Raw genomic sequence first — 21,681 nt, 5'->3', positions numbered from 1 at the left:
GGACAGGTGGGTGTCCTCCCCCACCAACATAAATCCTGGCTACGCCCATGTTTGCCTTCATAAGGCAATTCATATGTTTGGATTTTTAATGTTTTAAATATAGGACTAAAACAAAATTTGAGAGACAGCTGATGTAGCAAAACAGAGCAAATTTATTATTTATTTACATAGAGCCATCAGTGTTAATTATGCTTTTAATAGTTATTACAACACAAAGAGGATCGAGAACTCTCTCTTGCATGGCTTGCTGAACATTTGTACGGCATAGTTGGCAGGTGTGTTAGAGATCTGGCAGGTGTGACCCTGTGTGCCCCCCCCCCATCCCACACATGAAGAGTGTTTGTTTGAACATCGCTACTAGGAGACATTGTGATGGCTGGGGATGTGTGTACAGCAATGACCCTAAAGTTGTGTTTACAACAAGGTTTTCTGTGTTTACCTTTATTGTCTTGCACCCATTTATTTGAGCAAATTGCAGTTGGGGGAGGCCCGCTGGGCAAGACGTTAGGAGGTTTGTTTTCTGGAAAGCATCTTGTTCATTTTATTTTCTTTGGAGGTTGTTTCCTGGTTGATTATAACTGCCTGAATTCTTGTGAAATGCAATTGGGTTTTACTCTCACACTTTAATTTAGTCATTGTTTATTGCTGCATGGTTAAATTTAACGTTGACTGCTTATCTGCAAGTCTACCATTACTTTAAAGTGAAGGGGGCTTGTTTATATAATAACATCAAATTGGTATGTGCGGGATATTTGGCAAGAAGTAAACTGAGGCGAGAAATGGAGGTAGGAATTGGAGTGCAGCAAGCCTGCACCCATGGAGGAAATGTGTGTCTTTTGCTGTATTCTGCTTTAAAAAATCTAAATAAGGCAATCCCACCCACCCACCCCCCAGATATATATTAGGAAAATTCTTTTGAGTGAGACCATGATGCAGAGTATGCTGCAATAGTGTGACTGCCAGTTTTTGAAGGGAGATGACTACAAGGAAGCACTCTATGAATAATAAACTGCAGATCAGAGGGTCACATTCCCAGTAAGCAGGGAAGTGTATTTGACTGGCAAAAATGTCAATTCCACCAAACCAACCTCAATCAGGCATCAGCATTGTTATTGTTCATTATATTTGTTCATCTGATACTTCATACAAATCTACAGCCTTGTCCCTTGAAGATGAGGAATAGAATCATAGAATTGTAGAGTTGGAAGGCACCCTGAGGACCACCTTAGTCCAAGTGGGCGGGCGCAGCACGGCTTCCGCGTGGCGCCCTCCTGCCGGCCCGGCGCCCTGGTGCCCCACGCCACCGAGACTACCCCTAGAGCCGGGCCTGTTTCATGGCAGGGTTATGAACTCAAAGGCGCACTTTAGAATCATGGAATTGTAGAGCTGAAAGAGACCACAAGGGTCACCTAGTCCAATGCAGGAATCTTTTGCCCAATGTGGGCCTCAAGCCCACTAGTCTCATGCTCTACAAACTGAGACACCCCAACAGTTGTCTTTAAAATCATGCAAAAGGGCATTTTTAATCTTCATTTTAAAGAATTAAACACAGTTCTATATAAAAGATACTTCATGGAAAAATATATTTTAATAGTAATTGATGGCAGTTTAAAGAAACTTGGCATCTAAAACTTGTTCAGAAATCCAAAAGATTTTTTTAAAAATTTTTTAACACAATCCCACTCAGCATAAATCTCTAGAACAGACTGATATTATCTCCTGTCTTGGGTTGGAAAAAAAAGTGGACAACAACAGGCCAGGGATCTAATGCAGGGCAAGGTAGGGACTAGGAGTTCAGAGCGTGTTTCTGATTAATGTCATATGTGTACCATATATTTAAAGCACATGCTTCCTCTGGAGAATCCTGGGAGCTGTGCAGAGCCCCCCCCCCCTACAAACTACATCCTCAGGTTTTTTTTGCAGGAATCAACATGCTTTGAATGTGCGGTGTGGATGTGACCCAAATCATGCTGATATTGGTGTTTAGGTGAGCTGAGTGCAATGTCAACTGCTAAAAGACATGCAAAACTCAGAGCCTTGGACTTCCACAAAGCATTTGATGAAGTACTTCACCAAAGACTCCTGAGTAAGCTTAGTGTTCATTCTGTACATTTCCACTTCCTTCTGTAGTGGCAGCAGCAATAGACAGCAAATAATTGTTTATGATGTCTGCTAATCAGACTTGACAGTCCCAGGCACCAAGCCTTGCCCGAGGTTTTGTAACAGAGTGAAGCTGCTGGTGTACTGAGCCAGTGCAGATGGGGAAGCTCTGGCACTGAAATACTCCAAGGTCTAATTTCTGCATGTATCTTTATCCAGCTTGCCAATCATAAATTGGCTTCTAATGTGGCTCATGACAATTTAAAGAACAACAACAACAAGTTCTCAGCATCTGACCATGCCCAAAGCCTATCCAAATGGGTTCTAAGATCAGCTGACCAGGTCAACCACCTGATTCACAGCAGTCTCACAAGGATACCCACTATGAAGAAGACTGTCCCAAGAACACACTACCTTCCAGGAAAGCGATCTTCAGATATGTTTACACAACTGTAAATAAAAACAGATTTACTCTATGAAGTCATTGATTTTACACCACTCTGTGGTATAAGATTCCTCCCCAACCCGAACCCCTGAAAACTAGCAGATGGGGCTGCTCTGTTAGAGATCTCTAGCCTTCTGTGCAAAGTTATAGCTCCCAGGTTTCTGCACAGGAAAGGGAATGATTATGGAACCAGTTTACATCCGTGGTGTGGATGTGTTCTAATTGTAGCCAAATACAAGCAGTTCTTCTGCAAGACGAATCTTGAGGAAATGAACAGTAACAGCACTTACCATGCTCCTTTGTAGCTCCCATTGATTTCAATGGGACTCATGCTGAAGAACTTCCCATACTTTCCTTGCTATTTCCCCTCCATTGCAGTGTTTTGACATCATATTAAAACCCATGTGGCTTTCCCAAACTATTCCACCTTTCTGCAAAAGAGCTGTTAAGCTACATCACAAGTCAAGGAGTTCTTCCTGCGTATGTAGAGTGGTTTTCCATTTACTGACATTCTTGCTGATTCTCTCTTTCCATGATCAAAGCGGAAAATCTTCAAGAGTTATTTTCCATGGGATCAACTCTATCGGCTGTTTGTAGCTTATTAAAATGCAATCCAATCTCTTGCTGAATGTCACTTAGCTGCTGGTTTCGGTGTAACAGAATCTCACTGCTTCCACCATTTCTTAATCTTATGCTGGTACAGTATTCAATCTATACTGGAAAGGTTACCTAATATCAGCCTTGCAAACATTTTGTTGATCCTGTAGTACAGGGACTGTTACCGAAGCAGCTGCTTTAGCTTCAGCGATGAGGGTAGAATTTCAGTACTGGACAAACGCCATCTCAAAACAAAATCTAGAGGTCTTCCTAGAAGATGTTTGAGATCTGGTGAACCTCTAAAACAGGGGTGGCCAACTTGGGGAGAGGATTACACCTCACCTGCTAAGTTGCTCAAGGGCCATATCTTCCTGCTGCCTCTTACTTAACTGTTGTGACATGCCACGAGTTATGACCTCACAAATGCCTTTTGTTACATAAGCACCATCCTGCTGTGCCTTTCCTTTGAGAGTTATGCTCTCCTCATCAGTAACCTGTACCACAGCAAGGCTACAGCATCTCTCTCACCCATTCCTTGGTCTGTGGCCCAGTGAAGTGTTGGTTCGTGAGATTATTGAGGTGCAAAGAGGGGGTTCCAGTGGAGCTTTGAGAGCTACCCAGCCAAGGGAAAATTGGAGTTCTTGTACTATTTTAAGTCAATGTATTCTAATGGAAAGGGGAGGGGGTCTTTTTTGGACAGGTGATTTCTCATAATACATTTATTCCTTTTTTATTGCTTATTTCCTACAAGTTCCTACCTGCTATTTTCTTTACCTTTCCTAGTTGACAGGCCCTACTGAGAAATGATGAAACTGGTTGACTGTATGTTTCCTGAATCCTGGAGTGGTTGGGTTTTTTTAAAAAGAGGAAGACACTATTGTCTCTGCAGAACCCCAGCAGGAGGTGAAAATTACTGTAAGTTTGCTGATAACCTAGGATTAGTGTGCTGATCTTTACATTAAGTATTAAGAGCTCTGAATATTTACCAATGCCTTCCTGGGCTATTTGAGATAAGGAATTGTACCAGGGTGAAAATAGTTCATTGAGGGGTGTTTTTTATATCAAGTTATGCCAGCTTGATATAATAAACTACAGGGGGGAAAATCAGATTGGCATATACCAGGGGGCTGCTAATAAGTACGAGAAAAAAGTGCAGGCAGCAAGGACCATCTTAAATTAAACCTTCTTCTCCTCTCTCCCATGAAAGGAAATGCCATTTGGAAGATGATGCCTGTTACAGCACACACATTAGGATCTGGGAGACCAGGGTTCACCACTGAGTCATGGAGCTCACTGGGTTACCCCAGGGATTGTCTCTTAGCCAGGCATTGTCTCCTGGTGAGCTCCGACTGGAAAAAAAAATCCCTAGTTGTGAGAACTATGTACTATGTGGAGAGAACTATGTACACCAGTTTGAGCTCCTTGGAAGAAAGGGGGCATATAAAGGTAGCTAATAAATAAGTAAATAAATAGAAATGAAACACAAAGGATGCTTTTTGCTTCAGGACTATTGGTTTGGTATGTGCAAATAAATGCAAATACACTCATACCTTGGTTTAAGTACGCCTCGGTTTGAGTACTTTCAGTTTAAGTACTCCGCGGACCCATCTGGAACAGATTAATCCACTTTCCATTACTTTCAATGGGAAAGTTTGCTTCAGGTTAAGTACGCTTCAGGTTAAGTACAGACTTCCGGAACCAATTGTGTACTTAAACCGAGGTACCACTGTATAACTAATTGAGTCACTGACTTGGCATGTTTATCTAGAAGTCCCATTGGGTTTAGTCGTGCCACTTACTCCCAAGGAACTGTGCATGTATAATTTCACTGGGAACTCAATTGACTAAGAGTTCTTTAATCAAGTGATCGCTCTGAGCATTTGTTGTTGCTGTTGTTTTGTACTGGCTCGTGTTGTCCCCCCACCCCACCAATGCAGCTTTGAGGAGTAATGGCTCCTCAAGCAGGCTCAGAAGAATAATGAACTCTCCCAAGTTCGAAATGGGCTGAGGATGGCTTCCAGAGTTCATTTATTACAGAAGCCTCTGGCAGTAGGGGAGCTCCAATGGCACAAAGGTGGAGAGATCAAGTTTCCCATGCAGAAAGTGCCTGGCCAGAATCTGAGTTTAAGAGTCTCAGGAAGCAGATTCGAACCAGTATCTTTTGAAAAAAAGCAGGCAAGCAAATTTCAAGATTTGCACTTGGAAGACCTTGGAGAAGTGCTACTTGGAGAAGAGCCAGTGTGGTGTAGTGGTTAAGAGCAGTAGACTCATAATCTGGGTAACCGGGTTCACGTCTCCGCTCCTCCACATGCAGCTACTGGATGACCTTGGGCTAGTCACACTTTTTTGAAGTCTCTCAGCCTCACTCACCTCACAGAGTGTTTGTTGTGAGGGAGGAAGGGAAAGGAGAATGTTAGCTGCTTTGAGACTCCTTCAGGTAGTGATAAAGCAGGATATCAAATCTAAACTCTTCTACTAACCATTCCTTCATTGCAGGGGGTTGGACTAGATGACCCTCGGGTCCCTTCCAACTCTACAATTCAATGATTCTAGGAGTAACAAGTGTGGGTTACATCACAGCTGCCAAGTTTTCCCTTTTCTCGCGAGGAAGCCTATTCAGCATAAGGGAAAATCCCTTTAAAAAAGGGATAACTTGGCAGCTATGGTTACATTGGTCAGACCCCATAAGAAGGCAGCTTCCTATGTTCACAGTTAACTCACCTGGTTCAGGAAAATAAAAAAATTCCTTCAGTAGCACCTTAAAGACCAACTAAGTTTTTATTTTGGTATGAGCTTTCGTGTGCATGCACACTTCTTCAGATACACTGTATCTGAAGAAGTGTGCATGCACACGAAAGCTCATACCAAAATAAAAACTTAGTTGGTCTTTAAGGTGCTACTGAAGGAATTTTTTTATTTTACTTCGATCCAGACCAACACGGCTACCTACCTGTAACTGGTTCAGGAAGAAAGTCACGATAGGAATAAACCCTGACTGTCAATAACTTTGAGGCACCATTTGGGGTTTTTTTTGTTTCAAAAAAATAAGAAGAACAAAACAGATATGCATTATGCAAAATGAAACCAAACAATTGGGGCAATGATATGCCAGCCAAATAAAAGCTGCAATATGTCAATTCTTCTAGAAATTGACTTGAGTATTCAGATCATTTGAGGTGGAACAAATATTGCTGCCCCACATGCCACCTTTCTCCCTCAGAACCGATTTTTGGTGTCAGGCAGCCGTGAATACTTCAAAAACACCTAGATGGAGAAATTAATCTATCTTGCAGAGCATATTATTACATTAAGCCCATGTCTGATATAGCTTTACACAGATAAAGCAGGACTGTAGAGCTGAGACTTCTTATAATGATTCTCTCCCTCCCTTTGTAGAAGCACTCCAGTGTAATGGTTTTATAAGAACAGTTTTATGGGTGGTTTGGTAGAGCTGAGTTTGAGAAATAGAAGTTTTCACCTTCCACCCTGCAACCCACGTGGATCTCAGAAGCAGAGTTGTACTACTGGAAAGCTCACTCAGTGGCTAAAAGGCATAGCAAATGGGAAGTCTTACATTTTGCTTTGAGTTGTGGGGTGATTAAGGACTTATTTCACCCTTAAATAGCAAGTATTAACTGGGTCTAGATCCACCCCAGCAATTTTTGGTACTCTGAAACAGTGCAATTCTAGACAAAAGTGGGGATGGATCAATCAGTCTGTCAGTTTCAGTTTCTCTCAGCTTCTCATTTTTCCAGTCAAAAGTTCAGCTTGCCACATTTCCACATCAGTTTGCATTTAAACAAAAAACAAAAAGACCCATTGAAAACTAGCATTTTGGTGCACCTTTGTCCCAGTATACATATTTTTGTATACAATTTTTGCAAGCATTTTTTGCTAATATGATGCATTTTGCGTTATTTTCACTAACATATGCATTTTAGGCACACTTTCCCCTTGTATGCATACCTTTTTTTTGACTGGAGAATTTATTGCAAGATTTGGAGCCATGCTAAGTTCAAAGGATTCCAGTTTACATATTGTCTCACAAAGTGTGAATTAGATAGGTTTGCCTTAATGCAAACAAAGCCAATGTTCTGTCCTCTTGCTACTCAAATTTAAGTCTCATTGAGTGCAACGGGAATGAATTTCAGGAACGTGGGCATAGAATTCCTGCCCAAGTCCATTCACCAAATGTCCAAAGCCAACTAATGAATTCTTCTTTTAAAAAGCAGGCAAGCAATTTCTTACTATTAGTTTCAGAGTTTGCATAGACATCTGATAATGAGGACCCAGTTATATGTTAAGTCAGGTGTGGGGAATCTTTGGCCCTCTAGATGTTGCCAGAGCTCCCATTATCCCTGGCCATTGTGTCATGCTTCCTGGGACTGATGGAAATTGAAGTTCAGCTTAGCAGGCTCTCCACAGCCTTTGCCCTCAACCCTTTCCCCACCTTCGTGCTTCCTAGAACAAACAAGCAAGAAGTCATGCAGCCATGGCTCCCTGCAAGTGAACTGAATCTCTCTAATATAAATTTTATAGCTTACATATATGCTAACCCAAAGATTGCATGATCCTTCTTGTAAGGAAACCAAGTTATTTCTTTTTAAGTTGTTTGGAACCCTTTTTTCATCTTGGTTTTACTGCCAGCAGATGGAGATTCGTTTGCTGTAACTTCTAGAAACATTCACTTATTTGGAAAGCTAAATGTCTGTGATTTTTTCTAGCCTAAGTACTTCCATGGGGAATTTTTGTTTAAGGTGAATGAGGGCAGATGTAAAATCTAAGCAAATTTTGATGTGCTTGGATCAATTGCCATTGGAGAGTAGGAATCTCCCTTACAAATGTGTCTCTCCAACAGAAAGATGATCTCATAAAATTTCTGCACCCAGTTGAACATGCAGAATGTACTAACTCAGAGGTTTGCTAACATAAAGGTCACACTGAACAAATTAATATAACACTTTATTGCCAAATATATGGCTCCCCAAGAGATTCTGTTGAATCTCCTCTTTCAGCTACGCTACACAAACCCCCAAGAATCACCTCTCAACTCTCATCCCTTTGTTTGCTGTAAGAAAGTGCCTCTACATTACAGTAATCATTGCAGCAATCACTACACAGCGAGGCTGAGCAATATCTCAGATGCCAGCACTCTTCTGGTGTGAAGCACAGGCGAACTTTGAAGCTATGGTGTTATGAAAAGAACGACAACTCATTGCAAAGAGCATTATCTGAAGCACTACAATAGCAGCTATGTAACTGCATCTTGTAGGATGTAGTGAGTGAATCGTGCAGCAATTAAAAATATTGTTAAAATTTGCTCACTTACCGTATGTGTTTGGATTCTCTACTGGCTGAAAGTAGATAAACAATAGTTGGCACTATCTGTACAGCAACATTACTTCCTGCTTAAGAAGGTGACAGTGGGAAAACATGGTGGGAGAGATAAGGTAATAGAAAATAAACCAGAGGTGGTGACTTTGGATGACATTTTGCTCAGCAAATGAGACTGCTTGGCTTGCTGTGCTGCAGCTTAATACGATTTCTTGCAATGATTCTGGAATATAAAATGTAGCCACATCTGCTAAGATCCCATTGTGATAACCTTAATTAAAAATATGTTGTAATAATACATCACAGAGATGCATGATCATAAGAGAATTGAATCCTAAGCTACTTGCAACCTCTCCAGCTGAGATCACGAACCATCAAAAGGGTGCTTCCAAAATTAGACTGCAGTCTACGGTGTGTGATAATTGACAGAATCATCCCCCCCTGCTCCTTCATTTTTCTGTCTGTGCACAAAATCAAGAAATGTAATGGGGCTGTACCCAGCGCTCTCTGACCACAAAACAGGGGCTGTTGTGCTAGCAAATGGGTGAATTGCACAACAGAGGAATCTGGTGCAGCAGTTGTGCTAGCAGAAATTTGTTGCGTAACAGATGGCACACTGTTGTGCAACAAAGTCACAATGACCTGCCTGTATGTGCTCTTGCACAACAGTGTTCCACTGATAAAGCATTTTGCCACTGGAACAAGTCTTCTGCTGAGTGACTTCAAATTGGTGCTATGTTGGATAGAACCCATGGGGGAAGGGTTGTAATTTTTATTTCCCCTTCGGTTAATGGATCATCACAAACTGAAATACGACATGAGAGTCTCACAAGCTTCACTTTGGAAAGGATTATGTCAGATACGGTGTTCTCTAACTTTCTTCTCAAACTTGATCATTTCCTGAAGGGAAGAGAAGCACAAATTCCTCAAGCTTCACCAAGATCAAGAACTTAGAAAAGAATGACATCTCAGTTGTTCTATTCTGCTTATACTCAGGAACAATCAGATCCAAATACATAGAATCAGGGCTTCACAATAGTTAATCAGCATGTTCCAATATGAATGTGAATGAATGAAACAAGTGAAGTGTCTCTGAAAAACAAAAGGTCTCTTAGTCTAGTGGGCTTGAACTGCTTCAAATTGCAGGTCAGGGATCATGTTCCTCCACATAAATGATAGCATAAACATACTTCAACATGGAGAACTAGAATGTCAAACTAGTCTAGAACCCGTCACTCTAACATTGGTTTTATTTGGTGCAGGGGCATTTTGTATGGAGAAGCATTTTATCACATGACATTACCACCCACTGAATTTGAAGTGGTATACACCTCAAACAGGTTGACTACTTCAGTGAGAATCTAGACACACAGCAGCACTGGACAGCACTGCAATATTTGGAGTAGTTTTCTGGGAGAAAAAGGTCAGGAACAAAATTTGTACCTCCTTCTAGCATCTCTCAATATTTCAAAGAGACTCGTTTCACACTTCGAGTGCCATAGCTGAGTTCACCCAGAAACTAATGTCCCTAAGATGCATGGTGTGTGTGTGTGTGTGTGTGTGTGTGTGTGTGTGTGTGTGTGTGAATTTGCGCTGTTAATCCATGCCTTTGACTGAGAGCAAAGGTAGCCAGATGTTGTAGGGATATAGCGCTCATCATCCCTGACCATTGGCCATGCTGGTTGTGGCTGATGGGAGTTACAATCCAACACCACTTCAAGATAGGCCAGGATCTCAGCAGCTCTACCTTCACACTTGGGGCTTGATGGGTGAATGGTAAAGGAGAGGGGGAATGGAGAAAGGAGGAGTAGATTACCCAAAATTAGACTAAGTCTTCTGTGTTTGTCCCCCCCCCAAAAAAAATACTATTGTAGATTCAGCTGTTCCTTAATAGTTCTAGTCTGGTTTCTACTATGAAAAAACACAATTCCTCCGAAAAAATCCCATGTTACAATCTTGTTTCATACTCACATTTATTCCTTTGTTACTGGATTTATTTCTACTGCAGCATGTGATTCTATTGCTATGATTCTTCAGCAAATCAATACTGACAGGAGATGAAGTGAATTCCCAACCCCTATTTCTTATTAGCAGCTTTGCAGACAACTAGCCATGTTTCAGAGGTGTTCCTAGGTAAGCTAGAAGTGTATTAAACAAACAAGTTAAATGTTTTCAACACCAGGCCTCTCACATTCTAAATATATATTTTTTGAATTTATATTTTCTTAAAACATCCCCAACTATATCCATTTATGTTAAGTGCTTAATGCAGGGGTTCACAACCTGCAGCCAGCTGACTAATTCTATGCAACCCTTGGTCTAAACTGCAAGTAAACTATCAGTTCAGACCTCTGGCAAGAGTGATGTGTCCCTCTGCCAGCAGTCTGCTTAGCGGGGATGAAGAGAAAGAGAGAAAACAGGGTGGCATAGAGGGAAGAGGAGTGGCTCTGTCCACCAATGGCTTCAGCCCTATCCACCACCAACATTCAGCCCTTATCGGGGGGGGGGGGATTGTCTAGCCATATCTCAATTATTAAGCTTCAATTGACTACTTAAAACAGTGAGTCATTACTACTCATGAATTTTTTCCGAAATTCCACATATTTTCAGTATGGTTGTCATAACTGATTGCAGCATTGTGCAATCTGCAGGCTAGTAGGAATGATGATGATACCAATCTGCAGGTATAAAGTATACTTTGGGTTCCAAGCTTATATCTTGCCATTCCTTAATAATAATTATTGTTATGATGCATTTTTCTGGTGATCAGTTTTTAAATCCGAAAATTGTCATTACATGGGGTTCAAAAACATCTGCAAAAAAACCCCTCCCTCCCACTCGTTCACATTTTTCACACCCATTGTTGGTCTGATCTGCTGCTACCTTGCTACCATTTTTAATGCGAAAGCACATTGTTCACACTCTTTTTTTTATATTAGCTCTTTTACTGTGTAATAATCTGTATGGTGGTGCAGCATAAAATATGACTTTGAAATATCTGTGAGTTTTTAATTGCCTTCTGTACCCTTTGAATGCCCCACCCAAATTACCCCAAATTTGCAAAATCTGCCCCACACTCCAGTTTGATTCAGAAAAAGTCATAACATGGCACCATCCATGTACATGAAGAAGAAGAAGAGTTTGGATTTGATATCCCACTTTATCACTACCCGAAGGAGTCTCATCTCCTTTCCCTTCCTCCCCCACAACAAACACTCTGTGAGGTGAGTGGGGATGAGAGACTTCAGAAGTGTGACTAGCTCAAGGTCACCCAGCAACTGCATGTGGAGGAGCGGAGACATGAACCCAGTTCCCCAGATTACGAGTCTACCACTCTTAACATGGCATTTTGCAGAGTCCTATAAGCTTCTATTCCAAATCAGGTTATTACCTAATTGCATTACTTAATGCTGCACCTGGGTATAATTTCAGTGGCTCCACCTTCTGGCTTAGTTCAAATCTGAGATAGGAAAAAGGACTGCTACTATGTTGAAACATCATGACCATTATTTTGTTTATCAGACTTCTTCCTTGCTTTCGTATTTTTCTTTACTACTTTTCATTTCAGGGACAGACAGTGCAATCTTATGTGTGTCTGCTCTGTTAGTAAGTCAGTTAAGTGTGTGAGGGATTGTGGTGTAGCTGATTTTCATGGTTTATCAGCCTAATCGCTCTATCCCTGCCTTGCTATGGTAAAAAATTTCTCCTAGTTATCACATGGCTTGCAACTCCAGGAGTATCTTAGGCTTTAAACCACAGCTACCTACTTTTGGGTTTCTGATCGCCCTCTTTAACTGCTATTTCTTTCAGGTCTCTTAGTGATTCATCGTTCCCTGTGTCTGCTTTTATCTGCTGCATTTGTGTTAGCTAATGGAAATGCCTGGGCAATTAAATCTGCATACTCTTTTGTTTCACTTTCTAAGGCCTTTTCTGACTTTACATGGCAAATTACTGCTCTAGACTATGGTAATGCCACTGCGGTATACATAAATTTATTTAGTGCATGTTGCAACCCAATTCTACAATTGCAGCTTATTCTTAACTTGCAGTTTGTTCATTGCCTTTGTAAACAATGGGTTGTGGTCTATTGCCACAATAGCCATACAACCTTATATATTAAATACAGAACATTTATTTGCAACTGCTATGTTAAGGGCACCAGCCTTTTCTGTGATGGCGCGTGGGTTGAAATGTTTATGGATGCACCTGAAGTATAAAATTTTATTGTGGCTTCTGCATTAGCTTATAAAAGCTTATAAAAGGATGTCATATACAGTAGAGGAGGGTGAAAAGTTGTTTTCTGCTGCTCCAGAGAAGTGGACACGGAGCAATCCCTGACAGGATTCAAGCTACAAGAAAGAAGATTCCACCTAAACATTAGGAAGAACTTCCCGACAGTAAGAGCTGTTCGGCAGTGGAATTTGCTACCAAGGAGTGTGGTGGAGTCTCCTGCTTTGGAGGTCTTTAAGCAGAGGCTTGACAGCCATCTGTCAGGAATGCTTTGATGGTGTTTCCTGCTTGGCAGGGGGTTGGACTGGATGTCCCTTGTGGTCTCTTCCAACTCTATGATTCTATTATTCTCTTTTAAGGCATTCCTGCCTTCTTGAACTATGTTTGAATTCATTTTATCTTTCATCAACTTTCCTGAACAGTACCATTTAGGCTGTTGTTTTCATGGTGATGTGATTTCACAGTGTAACGGAGGATGAGATCAAATACTGTATGACAAAGGGCAGGATACAAGCAAATAGGTTGATAAATTATATTTGCTCAGATAATTGACAGCTTCTAGAAACCACGGGCAGTCATTCATTGATTGGTATTTGGCATTCTCTTGATGGTTCAGTGTTATCCCTTTTCACTCCTCTGGGTGAAATGGTTTCTCCCCCAAACACCATTAAATAACTTCTCGGAATATAACATGTTGCCAAATTAGGGGAAGGGGATCCCGAAAGCTGCAGCAGGGCAATATTTTTAGAACTGAAATGTCACAATGTGGTGAGCAAGATTTCTCTTTAGGCTGGATTTCAAAATACAGGTAAAGTGGGGCAAATGGGTAGATAGGAAACACCAGCCACAATGTCTACAAATGCTGGGGTATCAGCACCATGACTAGATTTTATCACATACACAGCCAACCTGAAGAACAGTTCTGGAGCACTTGAAATCATGCTCACTACTGAGCTCACTGCATGGTCAGCTGGTCATAATAAAGGTATTGTCCTGCTGCAGCAGTTGGATTTTCTCCAAACACGTTCCTCTCGGTTTAATTCCCTAATTGGATTTCAAAACAACCTAAGCTTTTTTGATCGTGTTTCTCTTTACAGTACTGAGTTCTCCCCTTGCCGGGAGGTGTTTCCCTGAGATGACATTGTGTGGGTTCTCTGGGGTGGCCAGTGACCTCAACGGCACTTACTGCATCTGGTTAGCTCTGCTTTAAAATTGTCTCGTAATGCGTACGGCACCTGTCCACACGACCAATCAGCAGGATTACCACCTTGTTTCCCTGCATGATGTGCTCACATTGCTACACCAGGGTTTCACATTGTGGTCTGTGTAGGTACAAAAGCATCCACCATACCACAGGCGGTCAGGTGGCTTAAACTTAATTTGGTATGCTCTAACCTTCCATCAGAGTGTTGATTTGCACCAGGTCATAGCAGCCAACTCCTAGAGCCCACAATAAAATATTTGAGGGCCCCCCACCCCCAGTTAATGGGCATTACCATTCAAATGGTGTGTGTGCGCTGTGTCTCGTGATTGATAATGCAAGTCGGGGCTTACCTGGCCCCCTCAACATTTTATTCAAGTTGGCACCCCTGCACCAGGTACTTCCTCCTGCTGAGGTCATATTAGGTAAAGGAGATCAATATTGCCATGTGAGTGTGCGCGGAGTGAGGTGCAGGCAGCGCTTTGTGCATATATTTATTTATTACATTTATATCCTGCCTTCTCTCTTATCCTTGCAACAATCCTGTGGTGTAGGTTAGCCTGAGAGGTAGTGATTGGTCCAAGGTGAGTTTCATAGCTGAGTAGGGATCTAATTTACTTAGGGCTGCCCTATATTATGTATTTTAGCACATAAAAAATAATAATCACATTTTCTCAGCCCTAGCCTGACACTCTAACCACCAAACCACACTGCCTCTCAAGTGAGGAGGCATCGATTTGTGCCATTATGTTTTTGTTTTCAAATGATAACTGAAAATTTAGGGAAGGAGCTGGCATGGTTATGACCCTGGTTATTCAGCAAGACTAATGAATACTTACTGGAATGAAGAACAATTAAATTGATATTATGTTTCTTCATGAGGCTTCTATTTACTAAAAAAAAATGGGTTTTAAAGCAAATATTAATGTTAATATGTGCCAGCTTAGATTGGTATTTTCTCCACAACATCCTAGAGTTTATATGATCTAAGAAACAGCTTTTGCAACTTTAAGCTTGACAGTATACAGAACTGCATTTTGAGGAATATTTTAAAAATCCACTGTGGAATTTTTCTGTACACAGAATATCCACAAGAGGGAACTCTAAAGATGAGTTCTTTCCTAACCCTTTCAAATGCATCCCAATGTGCTTTTGAACGGGCAGAATAAAATGCAAAACTCATCCTATTTTTTGAACACATGCAGCGATACTATTTTTAAAATCGTCCAGCTCTTCTAACATTCAATAAGAGAATTAAGGTATGTAGGCTTGCAAGAACCCAGGAAACTGACCTATTTGCTCTTGTTCTCCATTGCAGAGCAGTCAGCCTGAGACAGTGCTCAACTCCTAGTTTGAGTTCAGTATTTTTAGCCTGGATAAGAGGCGACTGAGAGGAGATATGATAGACATCTTCAGATATCTAAAGGGCTGTCACGTGGAAGACGGAGCAAGCTAGTTTTTTCTCCTGCTCCGGAGGATGGGACATAAGCCAATGGATTCAAGTTACAAGAAAGGAGCTTTCTACTAAATGTTAGGTAGAACTTTTGTGGACTCTCCTTCGTTTGAGGTTTTTAAGAACAGGTTGGGTGGCTATCAGTCATGGGTGCCTTAGCTGAGATTCCTGCATTGTAGGGAATCAGACTAGTAGTCTCTAGAGGTCCTTCCAACTCTACTGTTCTATGATTCATCATCAGAGCTGTCTTTCCCATTGGGTTTACTGGCGCGTTGCGCCAGGGCGTTATCCTCTCAGGGGTGCCCAGCGAGTGGTGGAGCTGTGTGGCTTTGCTGGTGCCGGCGGCCTCCCCTTTCCCTGCATGCCCGCTAGCTGCGCCCCGTCAACCATATGGGTGGCGGGCATGCACCTTGCCTCCCAAGTCTCTGCAGGAGGAGAGTGATCCCCACAGAGGCTTAAGATGGAAGCTGTGCCCCGCCAACTATATGGCTTGTGGACGTGCAGCTTCCTTCCCAAGCCTCCGAGAGAGGAGAGCGATCCCCACAGAGGCTTGGGAAAAGGTCGACAACTCTGGGAAATGGGCTGGAGGGATATTTGCACCACGGCACCGGATATACTTAAGACGGCCCTGTTCATCATGATGATGAAGATACCAACAAAGTCGGTGGCTTTGTAGTTCCCTGGGCACATACTGCATTGCTATTTTGCTACTGCAAAATAAAAGGAGCAACAGAAAGAAGATAACAGAGAATTTGGTGGAGGACAGTGCATGAAAGAAAGCAGGACGAACTCACATTAGGAAGCTCTAAATTAATTCTAGCATAGCAAAGCTGTGCCCTGCAAGCACATTTGACAGATGCCATGTTGCACTTAGCACAGAGGAACCGTGTTCTTTGTAGGAAGGAACCAGACCATTCTTCAAACAGTGGTGTGGGGCCCACAAGCTTCCCTTCCCACTCAATCCCTCCCCTATCACAGCTGGTCAAGCTCTTTAAACAAAAGCTGGTGCCAGGCTTTGTTGTTTAGTCGTGTCCGACTCTTCGTGACCCCATGGACCAGAGCACGCCAGGCACTCCTGTCTTGCACTGCCTCCCGCAGTTTGGTCAAACTCATGTTCGTAGCTTCGAGAACACTGTCCAACCATCTCGTCCTCTGTCGTCCCCTTCTCCTTGTGCCCTCAATCTTCCCCAACATCAGGATCTTTTCCAAGGATTCTTCTCTTCTCATGAGGTGGCCAAAGTATTGGAGCCTCAGCTTCACAATCTGTCCTTCCAGTGAGCACTCAGGCCAGGCATTAAGAGCTAAATATGTTATGGAGCAAACATTGCTTGGACGCTGTTGGGACATGATGCACAACATATCAAGGGAGAATTATTATATTGATATGAGATCTTTCAGCAGGGCTCTCAGGAGCTAGGTAACATGGCCACCCCATATTTAGTTTAATGATGGATCCATTCGGGATATGTGGCACTTAAGACATCAGAAGAGTCTTGCTGGATCAGATGATAAAATGTCTAGCATCTGGTCTAACATTCTTTTTTCCAGCAGTGGCCTCTGGGGAGCCCACAGACAAGACATTAAGGCTGTGTCCCTCCTCCAGCAACTGGTGTTCAGAGGTACACTGCCTCAGATCATGAAATATCCATTTAACTATCATTATTGGTTCCCCTTTTAAGCCATCTGGGTCAGCGGCACCATACCTTGCAGCAGAAAATTAAATAAATAAATTGTGCCTTCTTTGTCTGCCTTGAGAATAGCTCAGCCTGAGGCCCAAAGCCCTAAATACTTGCCATAGCACCTCTGCTACATTCCCATAACTCCATGGGCTCTGACCTGCATGTGCAGTGGTTTGGCTTGGCTATTGCTCCCAAGGCACTTAATTGCGGAACAGCAATTATTCAGTTACATCCAGGGTATATTGCAAGTAGAAACATGGATGTTTCTACTGGTTTTATAGTTTCCAGAGTCTAATTTATTTGAATACTTCTGCAGCTAGTTAACATTACTACTTTAAGACATCAGCCAGGTACTATATTTGAAGCCCTAGTCTAGATAGGTAATTTGAACATAACCATATTAGAATATAAAATGATTTTTCATAATATTAATGCAGAGACTCACATGAGAATAATAATTTTATTCAATTGCTGAAGTGGAGGGGGGAAAGAGTTGAGCAAAACGCATTGGCAAACCTCCATGGGAATCTAAAAGAATGATTGAGAAACATTTTTCCATTGTTCACTGGGCCCTCAGCTGAGCCTGATCTCAATACTTCATGGTTTAAGATTTTATGTTTGTAGAAAATAAAGATGGGGAAAACTATTTTACCAATTATCAACTATATATGCCTCTTGTGTGCTTTCATGGCAGATTTAATAGGATCTTTCATCTGTAATATCTGAAGTGCTCAGATGCTACTTAATTGGCAATGAATAATTACTTTGTTAGAGCTCAACCTGGCCAAAGCCAAGCTCTTCCCAAGCTACAGTCTTTCTTGGGAATAAGCCTCAATGAACACAGTGGGGCATGCTTCAGAGTGAGCACCAGGGTTTAAATTAGAAGGATTTAGACGAAATGCTTGGAAGAACCATGCAACTGACTGCCTTGGAAGGTGGCGGACTCTCCTTCATTTGAGATCTTGAAACAGAGGCTGGATGTCCACCTGTCAAGCATGTGGGAGTTGTGGGTTTCCTGCATTGACAGGCATTGGTTTAGATAAGCTTTGAGGACCCTTTACAAGCCTAGAGTTCCATGATTCAAATGCTTAAAACGTTAATGTGGATTATGGCTGTCTTGAAGCAGTATTGAACTGAAAACAAGAGAATCAAGAGAAATATACATATACTGTAGAGGTGATGAAGTTTGCACCCCACCCTTCATCAAATGAGCTCCATAGTTTGTGTGTGTGTGGATTTCACAATGTGTGTGCTACTTCATTCTAGTTACATATGTTTATTTAAAGAGCATGAAACCATCATTAAAATAGTCAAGGCTTTCCTTCCGCCACTGCTGCCAGTCTAAAGAAGGCCTTGTGAAACCAACGCAATTTGTGAGGTTCCCTAGTCTTCCTGCTCTCTTGTTTTGCTCTTGAATTCTTTTGCCTCCTTTTAAATGGCAGCTGGAGTGAATGAGCTTCCTTTGCCTTTCAGTGGGAACCAAATCATGCACAACTGCATGGCAGATTAGATAGTGTACAGCCACTGGTGAACAGGGCTACCAGGTTACTACCATGCCAATTGAAAACAAAAATTGTCATCCCTGAAGCCACATTCATGGATTACAAAAGCAATGCCCTTTTGTCTACTTGCTGCTAAAATGTGCTTGGAGCTGAAGGAGCAGAAGCAGAGGGGACCTAGTTTAATGGCTGGTTATTAATTCACAGTTTATCTCATTGCATTCCTCTTTTATTGATTCTCAGTCCTAGTGGTCATTAACTGGTGCAGAGGAGAGAGAATGCTCTAGAAATCCGGTAAGTTTGTTCAGCTTTCAGTGTATCAGGGTGTGGTGGTGCTTATTTAGAATGTTAGCCTTATTGGGATTTGCACATGTGTTTGTTTGGTTTTTTTATATAAAAAAATATAGGCCTATCTTGAAATGTTTCTGAGTTGTGTCCTGCACAATCCTATGCATTTCCTGCTGTGTTTAATGGGCCAGATGCGTATGAATAGGACTGCAGCTTTATAACGTAATCCTATGGACATCTACTTAGAAGCACACTCCCATTGAATTCAATGGAATTTGCTGTCAGGTTAGTGGGTATAATATTGCAGCCATAGAGTTTGAAAATGATGTGATAAGTTTTGAGTTTTTATGATAGAAGGGCAGAAATATCTAATAAGTGCAGTGCTTCCCCAAATGTGGATTGTGGACCACAACGATCCACAAGCTTCATCCAGGTGGTCCATGACTTGTCTGTAAAAATACAATTTAGAAGCCAACTCATATAACATCTAGCACAGTGTGTTACACTGGCTACAACACGCAGAAAATTCATTGGGTTATCAGTCAAGACCCTCAGCAATTTTCAAGTGGGCCATGGAGGGGGTGGAGTTTGGGAATCATTGCAACAACATACCTAATACCAAATTAAACATTAGTTAATTTTTGGGAAAGTGTTACCTGTCTTAGATGATGACAGGGAGAAAAAGAGCTGTTATTGAAAAATGGGAGAGATGAATGGTTCCTTTTGCTAAAACAGCTCCTCTCTACCTGTTCACAATTTCAAAGGCATCACAGCCTTATTAGCTCAGCAATATTACCGGTATGGGTACCACTATTTGTTGTACTCTAATGAGATATGCTACTGTAAAGTCATGTGATTGGCTCAGGATGCAATTCCTTGGAAGTACCCTTGAATTCAATGGACTTTACTTCTGAGTAGACCCACATAGAAGGGAACAGAACAAACTGAGTCAAGGTTGCCGGCAGGATGTGCAATCTCATGGGCAGTTGACCCATAGAAATGAATGGGATTTCAATGGGGATTGTGCAGGAGAACCCCTCACTGGATTGCACTCCCTGTCTGCCTGGGGGGGGATTAGATAATATTATTTTATTTTGCACAAGAATTCGAATGGAACACTGTAAACTTCCCAAGTAGCTGACAGCTTAGGCGAAAGAACAAACAACTCAGTGACAGATGCCAAAATGGACACCACTTGTGTCATAGGTTAAGTAACGATTATTTATAATGGTGGCTTTATGCAGGAGCTATAAACATATGACGAACAGGAGAGCATGTCCGTCAGTGCACAGCCGGACTCGGCGGTGTTTACCGCTGGAGTGAGGGAGCGAGAGGGACCCTCTCAGAGGGTGGATCTCCCTAGATCTCTGTGGATGGCGCGGAGAGACGCGTGTGCAAATGGTCTCCAGCGGACTCGCTTTTGCGCCTTGGGAATTCCGCGCGAGGGGAGACTCGGGCTGAATCTAGTCGCTGTGACGTTGACAATGGGCTTTACTTTCTCCTGGAATTCTCCCCTCCCCTGCCTGTCATGTAGGTTTCATTGCCAGGCTGCTTCTGTTGCATTTTGGGATTAAGTCTCTCTCTCTCTCTCTCTCTCTCTCTCTCTCTCTCTCTCTCTCTCTCTCTCTCTCTCTCTCTCTCTCTCTCTCTCTCTCTCTCTCTCTCTCTCTCTCTCTCTCTCTCTCTCTCTCTCTCTCTCTCTCTCTCTCTCTCTCTCTCTCCCCCCCTCCCCGCTATCTGTGCCAATTTTAAAACCATGAGCCATATTCGCGGAGATGGTTTTTCCTCCCTGGTGGTTGTTTCGCTTTAAAAGCGAGAGCGACAAAAGCCCGCACAAAACAAAACAACCCCCCTCCCTCGCATCGCGAAGCACCTGTTTCTGCAACTCAACCGTGGCACAAGATCCGGCTCGCTGCTTTCGTTCATTTTCCCAGAACCCACGGCCTCCTTCCCTGCCCTCAGCCAAAGATTGCTTTCAGATCTGGGCCGCGATAAAGAACAACAACACCAACCATCCCAGCCGAACGCTGGGTTTCAAGAGCAGCCTTTAATCGGCGGGGATCGTGTCCCTCTCGGGTTGCTCCCTATGTCTCGTTGCTCCTCCGATGGAGAACGAAGGAAGACAGAGAAAGAATGAATGGCAAACACAAGAGGCGAGCCGGGCGGGGGTGTAGGGAGCCCGATCTCTGCTCTTCTCTTCCGCCTTTCTTGCCATTTGGGGTCCTTCCTCCCCGGCCCGAGCATTGGGTATGCAAGTCACTGAGTTCTGCTGAGAAAAAGAGAGCGGCTGGGAAAACATCGGTGTATTGGGACTCCAACCGTATTAGCGAGCGGGAGGAGTAAAGGCTAGGGGAGGGGGAGCGCGCGAGAGAAGAGAGTGACAGCCAGTGCGTCACGCCATTCAGCAAGTGCCAGGATCGCGCAGGGTTTTTTTGCGCGTCCCTCTTGCGCCGCCGCCTCCACTGCCCTTCGAATTGCTCCGCGTCCAAGCAACGCGCGGAGCCCTTCGCCTTCTCCCTCCGTGTGGTGCGAGGAGGACTTGTTGAAGCGACAGGTCACACGGGCAGCCTGCGTTTTGGCTCCTCCCGCCGCTGCTGCGCCGCTACCTGTAAAGCGCGTCGCTCGCTCCCTTGCTCGCCTCCATCTGTTCGAGGCAGCCTCCGAGAAGCGCGCAGGGCCGTTTGGGAGGAGGCAAGGGGGAGCCTGGAGAGAGACCCGAGACGAGGCAGCAGCTTGGCCCGGGGGGAGCCGTCCGCGCTCGGCCTCCAGCCGTGAGGAGAGCCCCTTCTTCTTCTTGGGGAGCCGAAGCCGCCCCAGCGGCCGAATCACAAGACGCCGCTTTCCTTCCGCGCGCC

Source organism: Zootoca vivipara, chromosome 5, assembly GCF_965207765.1.
Source record: "Zootoca vivipara chromosome 5, rZooViv2.hap1.1, whole genome shotgun sequence".
Taxonomy (NCBI): domain Eukaryota; kingdom Metazoa; phylum Chordata; class Lepidosauria; order Squamata; family Lacertidae; genus Zootoca; species Zootoca vivipara.
This window is presented reverse-complemented; position numbering follows the sequence as displayed.